This window comes from Moschus berezovskii, chromosome 4, assembly GCF_049115385.1.
Source record: "Moschus berezovskii isolate FMDL1 chromosome 4, NW_MosBer_1.0, whole genome shotgun sequence".
Taxonomy (NCBI): Eukaryota; Metazoa; Chordata; class Mammalia; order Artiodactyla; family Moschidae; genus Moschus; species Moschus berezovskii.
Genome location: NC_142463.1, coordinates 71,797,245 through 71,807,310, shown reverse-complemented (window position 1 = coordinate 71,807,310; position 10,066 = coordinate 71,797,245).

Below are 10,066 nucleotides of genomic sequence, written 5' to 3'. Positions count from 1 at the left end.
GAGAAGTCCTGGGTGGCCATATTCTGCATCAAGGGACCAACCCATGTAACCTTTTCACCTGCTTACTCTGCCATGGCAAAGAAAAAAAGCTTTGGTTCAGAAAGTTTCAGCCAGAGAGAGAGACTGTCTCTTTAACAGTTCCAATAACAGATACAGATAGCTAGTTACTGAGTAGAAACTGAAAGTGATCCTGGAAAGATTCTTAGACAATCTAATAGTTTACTGCAGACCTAAACTGTTACCAATAACACCATCAATTAACATATATTTTGTATGTTACATGTACCATATACTGTATTCTTAAATGAAGTTAGATAAAAGAAAATGTATTAAGAAATTAATAATGAAGAGAAAATACATTTATAGTATTATACTGTATTTATCAATACAGTAAAATTACGTTGTGTGTCTACAAAATGAACTGTCTGCCAGTACCTACATCAATATTGTCTTATATGGTACAAAACACTGTAAATGTTAAATATATTCCTAACAATAGATATCAAAAATGAAAAGATAATATGAAAATAAATTCACATTTATTACAGATGTAATAATACATGCATTGATAATGAAGAAACAGCAATATTGCTTTCTGGTTCAGTTCAGTTCAGTTGCCCAATCATGTCCAACTCTTTGCGAACCCATAGACTGCAGCATGCCAGGCCTCCCTGTCCATCACTAGCTCCCAGAGTTTACACAAACTTATGTCCATTGAGTCGGGGATGCCATCCAACCATCTCATCCTTTGTTGTCCCCTTCTCCTTCCACCTTCAATCTTTCCCAGCATCAGTGTCTTTTCAAGTGAGTCAGTTCTTCACGTCAGGTGGCCAAAGTATTGGAGTTTCAGCTTCAGCATCAGTCCTTCCAATGAATATTCAGGACTGATTTCCTTTAGGATGGACTGGTTGGATCTCCTTGCTGTCCAAGAGACTCTCAGTGTAACTGGTGCAACTGCTTCACTGTGGCCTAGTTGATGCACCAATGAAGGTATCTTTATAAAAATTTTTGGTATACAGTATTACAATCATTTTCATAATAAAGTACTGGAAACATTGGTACATTTTAAAACAGAAAACACTTAACCTGTGATGATAGGCTGATATGTATTTTCTCCAATTATGAGAGAGAGAAGCATACACTATGGCAATGCATTCTTTAAAAGCAAAGTATAAAGCAGCAAGAAAATATCACTCATCTTATGCCTATGTAAGGATAGACTAGTATCTGCATATATTTTATTGTTTTTCAGTCCCTCAGTTGGGTCTGACCCTTTGCAACCTCGTGGACTGCAGCATACCAGGCTTCCCTGTCCTTCACCATCTCCCAGAGCGTACTCAAACTCATGTCCATTGAGTCGGTGATGCATCCAACCATCTCATTGTGTGTCGTCCACTTCTCCTCCTGCCTTCAATCTTGCCCAGCATCAGGGGCTTTTCCAATGAATAGGCTCTTTGCATCAGTTGGTCAAAGTATTGGAGCTTCAGCTTCAGCATCGGTTCTTCCAGTGAATATTCAGGACTGACTTCCTTTAGGATTGACGGGTTTGATCTTCTTGCTGTCTGAGGGATTCTCAAGAGTATTCTCCAACACCACAGTTCAAAAGCATCAATTCTGAGAGAGGACCGGGCCTGAATGCCACAAGGGCACTCTAGGGGAGCTGACTGTAGAAAGCAGAGCAGACTGTGGGGTAGCTACCCCACGAAAAGGTGAAAAGCCCTAACTTAAGACTCTGCCAGCCCCGCTCACAGAACAAAGGACTGAGCAGAGCTAGCCGGCTGCAGACGGCCCATCCCCCGCCAAGACAGGCAGGGAGGGCAGCCAGAGCCAGAAGGGGGCAATCGCGGCCCCAGAGAGGCATCCGATACCAAACTGCAGGCAGGCTTCAGTGTTAACCAAGACTTTTTGGGTTTCTGGCTGGTTAACATCCGCCGGAGAAGGTGCGCTGGTTGTATACACAGAAAACCGAGGAGGAGGGACCGGGGAGGTGATAAGTCACAGCGACTGCACTCGCCAAACACCTGGTCACTTGAGCTGTTCGGTCCGGGGAAGGCACAAAACGCAGGCCCAACCAAGTCTGCGCCTTTGTGGAGTACCCGAGTACCTGAACCTGAGTGGCTTAGACCTGGGACGTGCATGCAACCCAGCGCCGGCCTCAGACAGTTATCGGCAGAGCAACTTAGAGCCTGTGCAGTGTAGACTGGGACAGCACACACGCCGTGAGTGGGGGCAAACCCAGTGTGGCAGGACACTGCGAGCACTCCCCACAGACTCCAGAGATATTTCTCTGCAGTGTTCCTCCCTTCCCAGAACAGGAATGAACAAGTGAGCCTTAAAAAGTGTCCACCACTACCCCCTAGTGTCAGGGCGGAAATTAGACACTGAAGAGACCAGCAAACAGAAGCTAAAACAGAGGGAACCACCTTGGAAGTGACTACACAGGTTGTCCAAAGTCACTCCAAACCTACTGACATCTCATAACTCATTACTGGTCACTTCATTGCACACCAGAGAGAAGAAATCCAGCTCCACCCACCAGAACACTGACACAAGCTTCCCTAACCAGGGAACCTTGACAAGCCACCCGTTCAACCTCACCCATAGCAAGGAAACTCCACAATAAAGAGAACTCCACAAACTGCCAGAAGACAGAAAGGCCACCCCAAAAACAGCAATATAAGCAAGATGAAGAGGCAGAGAAATACCCAGCAAATAAAGGAACAGGATAAACGCCCACCAACCCAAACAAAAGAGGAAGAGATAGGGAATCTACCTGATAAAGAGTTCCAAATAATGATAGTGAAATTGATCCAAAATCTTGAAAGCAAATTGAAGTTACAGATAAATAATCTGGAGACGAGGATTGAGAAGATGTAAGAAAGGTTTAATAAGGATCTAGAAGAAATAAAAAAGAGTCAACATGCAATGAATAATGCAATAGATGAGATAGTTGGTTCACTCTGGAGGGAACCAACAGTAGAATAACGGAGGCAGAAGATAGAATAAGTGAGTTAGAAGATAGAATGGTAGTAATAAATGAAGCAGAGAGGAAAAAAGAAAAATGAATTAAAAGAAATGAGGACAATCTCAGAGACCTCTGGGACAATTTTAAACGCCCCAACATCCGAATCATAAGAGTCCCAGAAGAAGACAAGAAGAAAGACCATGAGAAAATACCTGAGGAGATAACAGTTGAAAATTTCCCTAAAATGGGGAAAGAAATAATCACCCAAGTCCAAGAATCCCAGAGAGTCCCAAAAAGGATAAAGCCAAGGTGAAATACCCCAAGACACATATTAATCAAATTAACAAAGATCAAACACAAAGAACAAATATTAAAAGCAGCAAGGGAAAAGCAGCAAATAACACACAAGGGGATTCCCATAAGGATAACAGCTGATCTTTCAACAGAAACTCTTCAGGCCAGGAGGGAATGGCAAGACATACTTAAAGTGATGAAAGAAAATAACCTACAGCCCAGATTACTGTACCCAGCAAGGATCTCATTCAACTATGAAGGCGAAATCAAAAGCTTCACAGACAGGAAAAAGCTGAGAGAATTCAGCATCACTAAACCAGCTTTCCAACAAATGCTAAAGGATCTTCTCTAGACAGGAAACACAGAATGAGTGTATAAACTTGAACCCAAAACATCAAAGAAAATGGCAACAGGATCATACTTATCAATAAATACCTTAAATGTAAATGGGTTGAAAGCCCCAACCAAAAGAAAAAGACTGCCTGAATGGATACAAAAACAAGACCCCTATATATGTTGTCTACAAAGGACCCACCTCAAAACGAGGGACACATACAGATTGAAAGTAAAGGGCTGGAAAAAGATATTCCATGCAAATACAGATCAAAAGAAAGCAGGAGTAGCAATACTCATATCAGATAAAATAGACTTTAAGACAAAGGCTGTGAAAAGAGACAATGAAGGACACTACATAATGATAAAAGGCTCAATCCAAGAAGAAGATATAACAATTATAAATATATATGCACCGAACATAGGAGCACAACAATATGTAAGACTAATGCGAACAAGTATGAAAGGGGAAATCAACAATAACACAATAATAGTGGGAGACTTTAATACCCCACTCACACCTATGGATAGATCAACTAAAAAAAAATTAACAAGAAAACACAAAAGTTAAACAATACAATACACCAGTTAGACCTAATAGATATCTATAGGACATTTCACCCCAAAATAATGAATTTCACCCTCTTCTCAAGCGCACACGGAACCTTCTCCAGGATAGATCACATCCTGGGCCATAAATCTAGCCTTGGTAAATTAAAAAAAATTGAAATCATTCCAAGCATCTTTTCTGATCACAATGCAGTAAGATTAGATCTAAATTACAGGAGAAAAACTATTAAAAATGTCAACATATGGAGGCTGAACAACACGCTGCTGAATAACAAACTAATCATTGAAGAAATCAAAATATGCATAGAAATGAATGAAAATGAAACCATAACAACCCAAAACCTGTGGGATATTGTAAAAGCAGTGCTAAGGGGAAGGTTCATAGCAATACAGGCATACCTCAAGTAAAAAGCCAACTAAATAACGTAACTCTATACCTAAAGCAACTAGAAAAGGAAGAAATGAAGAACCCTAGTGGAGAAATCAAGAGAGTTCCAGAAAAACATCTATTTCTGCTTCATTGACTATGCCAAAGCCTTTGACTGTGTGGATCACAATAAACTGTGGAACATTCTGAAAGAGATGGGAATACCAGACCACCTGACCTGCCTCTTGAGGAACCTGTATGCAGGTCAGGAAGCAACAGTCAGAACTGTACATGGAACAACACACTGGTTCCAAATAGGAAAAGGAGTACATCAAGGCTGTATATTGTCACCTTGCTTATTTAACTTATATGCAGAGTACATCATGAGGAACGCTGGGCTGGAGGAAGCACAAGCTGGAATCAAGATTGCTGGGAGAAATATCAATAACCTCAGATATGCAGATGACACGACCCTTATGGCAGAAAGTGAAAAGGAACTCAAAAGCCTCTTGATGAAAGTGAAAGAGGAGAGTGAAAAGGTTGGCTTGAAGCTCAACATTCAGAAAACAAAGATCATGGCATCTGGTCACATCACTTCATGGGAAATAGATGGGGAAACAGTGGAAACATTGTCAGACTTTATTTTTTTGGGCTCCAAAATCACTGCAGATGCTGATTGCAGCCATGAACTTAAAAGACACTTACTCCTTGGAAGGAAAGTTATGACCAGCCTAGATAGCATATTAAAAAGCAGAGACATTATTTTGTCAACCAAAGTCCATCTAGTCAAGGCTATGGTTTTTCCTGTGGTCATGTATGGATGTGAGAGTTGGACTGTGAAGAAAGATGATCGCCGAAAAATTGATGCTTTTGAACTGTGGTGCTGGAGAAGACTCTTGAAAGTCCCTTGTACTGCAAGGAGATCCAACCAGTCCATTCTAAAGGAGATCAATCCTGGGTGTTCATTGGAAGAACTGATGCTAAAGCTGAAACTGCAATACTTTGGCCACCTCATGTGACGAGTTGACTCACTGGAAAAGACTCTGATGCTGGGAAAGGTTGGGGGCGGGAGGAGAAGGGGACATCAGAGAATGAGATGGCTGGATGGCATCACCGACTCTGTGGACATGAGTTTGAGTGAACTCCGGGAGTTGGTGATGGACAGGGAGGCCTGGCGTGCTGTGATTCATGGGGTCGCAGAGAGTCGGACACGACTGAGTGACTGAACTGAACTGAACTGAAGGGTCAGTAGAAGGAAAGAGAGCTTAAAAATTAAGGCAGAAATAAATACAAAAGAAACAAAAGAGACCATAGCAAAAATCAACAAAGCCAAAAGCTGGTGCTTTGAGAAGGTAAGTAAAATTGACAAACCACTAGCCAGACTCATCAAGAAACAAAGGGAGAAAAACCAAATCAATGAAATTAGAAATGAAAAGGGAGAGATCACAACAGACAATACAGAAATACAAAGGATCATAAGAGATTATTATCAGCAATTATATGCCAATAACATGGACAACTTGCAAGTAATGGACAAATTCTTAGAAAAGTATAACTTTCCAAAACTGAACCAGGAAGAGATAGAAAATCTTAACAGACCCATCACAAGCATGGAAATTGCAACTGTAATCAGAAGTCTTCCAGCAAACAAAAGCCCAGGTCCAGACGGCTTCACAGTTGAATTCTATCAAAAATTTAGAGAAGAGCTAACACCTATCCTACTCAAACTCTTCCAGAAAATTGCAGAGGAAGGTAAACTTCCTAACTCATTCTATGAGGCCACCATCACCCTAATACCAAAACCTGACAAAGATGCCACAAAAAAAGAGAACTTCAGGCCAATATCACTGATGAACACAGAAGTAAAAATCCTTAACAAAATTCTAGCAATCAGAATCCAACAACACATTAAAAAGATCATACATCATAACCAAGTGGGCTTTATCCCAGGAATGCAAGGATTCTTCATATCCACAAATCAATCAATGTAATACACCACATTAACAAACTGAAAAATAAAAACCATATGATTATTTCAATAGATGCAGAGAAAGCCTTTGACAAAATTCAACATCCATTTATGATCAAAACCCTCCAGAAGGCGGGAATAGAAGGAACATTCCTCAACATAATAAAAGCTATATATGACAAACCCACAGCAAACATTATCCTCAATGGTGAAAAATTGAAAGCGTTTCCCCTAAAGTCAGGAAAAAGACAAGGGTGCCCACTCTCACCACTACTATTCAACATAGTTTTGGAAGTTTTGGCCACAGCAATCAGAGCAGAAAAAGACACAGAAGGAATTCAAATTGGAAAAGAAGAAGTAAAACTCTCACTGCAGAGGACATGATCCTCTACACAGAAAACCCTAAAGACTCTACCAGAAAATTACTAGAGCTAATCAATGAATATAGTAAATTTGCAGGATATAAAATCAACACACAGAAATCCCTTGCATTCCTATACACTAATAATGAGAAAATAGAAAGAGAAATTAAGGAAACAATTCCATTCACCGTTGCAATGAAAAGAATAAAATACTTAGGAATAGGTCTACCTAAAGAAACAAAAGACCTATATATAGAAAACTATAAAACATTAGTGAAAGAAATCAGAGAGGATAATAGATGGAGAAATATACCATGTTCATGGATTGGAAGAATAAATATTGTGAAAATTAAGATATTACCCAAAGTAATATATAAGTTCAATGCAATCCCTATCAAGCTACCAACGGTGTTTTTCACAGAGCTAGAACAAATAATTTCACAATTTGTATGGAAATACAAAAAACCTCGCATAGCCAAAGCAATCTTGTGGAAGAAGAATGGAACTGGGGGAATAAACCTGCCGGATTTCAGGCTCTACTACAAAGCCACAGTCATCAAGACAGTATGGTACTGGCATAAAGACAGAAATATAGATCAATGGAACAAAATAGAAAGCCCAGAGATAAATCCATGCAGCTATGGACACCTTATCTTTGACAAGGGAGGCAAGAATATTCAATGGAGAAAAGACAATCTCTTTAACAAGTGGTGCTGGGAAAACTGGTCAATCACTTGTAAAAGAATGAAACTAGAACACTTCCTAACACCATACACAAAAATTAACTCAAAATGGATTAAAGATCTAAATGTAAGACCAGAAACTATAAAACTCCTAGAGGAAAACATAGGCAAAACACTCTCTGACATAAATCACAGCAGGATCCTCCATGACCCACCCCCCAGAATATTGGAAATAAAAGCAAAAATAAACAAATGGGACCTAATTAAAATCAAAAGCTTCTGCACAGCAAAGGAAACTATAAGCAAGGTGAAAAGACAGCCTTCAGAATGGGAGAAAATAATAGCAAATGAAGCAACTGATAAAGGATTAATCTCCAAAATATACAAGCAGCTTCTGCAGCTCAATTCCAGAAAAATAAACTACCCAATCAAAAAATGGGCCAAAGAATTAAACAGATATTTCTCCAAAGAAGACATAAAGATGGCTAACAAACACTTGAAAAAATGCTCAACATCACTCATAATCAGAGAAATGCAAATAAAAACCCCAATGAGGTACCACTTAACAGTCAGTCAGAATGGCTGCTATCCAAAAGTCTACAAGGAATAAATGCTGGAGAGGGTGTGGAGAAAAGGGAACCCTCTTACGCTGTTGGTGGGAATGCAAACTAGTACAACCACTATGGAGAACAGTGTGGAGATTCCTTAAAAAACTGGAAATAGAACTGCCATACGACCCAGCAATCCCACTCCTGGGCATACACACCGAGGAAACCAGAATTCAAAGAGACACATGTACTCCAATGTTCATTGCATCACTGTTTATAATAGCCAGGACATGGAAGCAACCTAGATGTCCATCTGCGGACGAATGGATAAGAAAGCTGTGGTATATATACACAATGGAGTATTACTCAGCCATTAAAAAGAATACATTTGAATCAGTTCTAATGAGGTGGATGAAGCTGGAGCATATTATACAGAGTGAAGTAAGCCAGAAAGAAAAACACCAATACAGTATATTAACACATATATATGGAATATAGCAAAAGGATAACGATAACTCTGTATACGAGATAGCAGGAGAGACACAGATGTGTGGAGCAGTTTTTTGGACTCTGTGGGAGAGGGTGAGTGTGGGATAATTTGGGAGAATGGATTGAAACATGTATATTATCATAAGTGAAACGAATCTGACATGGTTGGGGGCTTCCCACCTCAACACTCTGTGGATTTAAGAGGCCGTTCCTTCCGGAAGTGTATAAATTAGCATGGGATAGAACATGTACACTGAATTTACTAATTAAGAAATGAGAAACCAAAACTATAAAGGTGGCATGGAAATACAAGAAACTATTCTTAAGTAATTTTTTAAAACTTTGAACAGAGTTACAGATTTTACCATTTGTTATAAACTGGTATATATAATTTAACCAGAACCATAAGAAAATTACTATTGTGTGAATTCTGAAGCACTTTCAACATGTTGTAGGAGTGGTGTGGACTTTCTTGAGTTTCACACATTCGTGGGTGGATGGTCTGTATCTCATGCCTTTGTCAGTTTTCTGCGAGCTGTAGTTTCTGGGAGGTGAGCAGCTCTCATTCCTGTAACTCTTGTAATCCAGTCATTCATGTGCCTCTTCATGAGGATTCAGTGCGGCTGTGTGTGCTGTTGTCCCTCTGATAAGAACTTTGGATCGGTATAGAGCCCCAAAGTTCTGTTACTTGTTTTTATTTTATATTGTACTGTGTTTTATTTGCAGTGTTGTGTTTGTTTCAGGTGTATAGCAATTCAGATTTTTGAAATGATATTTTTAAATAAAAAAGCATCAATTCTTTGGCACTCAGCCTTCTTTGTGGTCCAAGTGTCACATCCATATATGACTACTGGAAAAACCATAGCTTTGACTAAACAGACCTTTATACACAGTTCATCTGTGAGTTTTTCAAGTTGTCAAAAATCTCCAAAAAAGGTTCCAAAATATTTATGGAAAAAATTCCCATGTAAATGGATGAACTCAAGGGTCAACTTAATGGATTTCAGTTCAGTTGCTCAGTTGTGTCCTTTGGGACACCATGGACTTCAGCACACTAGGCCTACCTGTACATCACCAACTCCTGGAGTTTACTCAAACTAATGTCCATTGAGTTGGTGATGCCATCCAACCATCTCCTCCTCTGTCGTCCCCTTCTCCTCCTGCCTTCAATCTTTCCCAGCATCAGGATCTTTTCAAGTGAATCAGTTCTTCGCTTCAGGTGGCCAAAGAATTGGAGTTTCAGCTTTGGCATCAGTCCTACCAATGAATATTCAGGACTGATTTCCTTTAGGATTGACTGGTTGGATCTCCTTGCTGTCCAAGGGACTCTCAAGAGTCTTCTCCAATACCACAGTTCAAAAGCATCAATTCTTCAGCGCTCAGCTTTCTTTATAGTCCAACTCTCACATCCATACATGACTACTGGAAAAACCATAGCTTTGACTAGACAGACAATTCTTGGCAAAGTAATGTCTCTGTTTTTTAA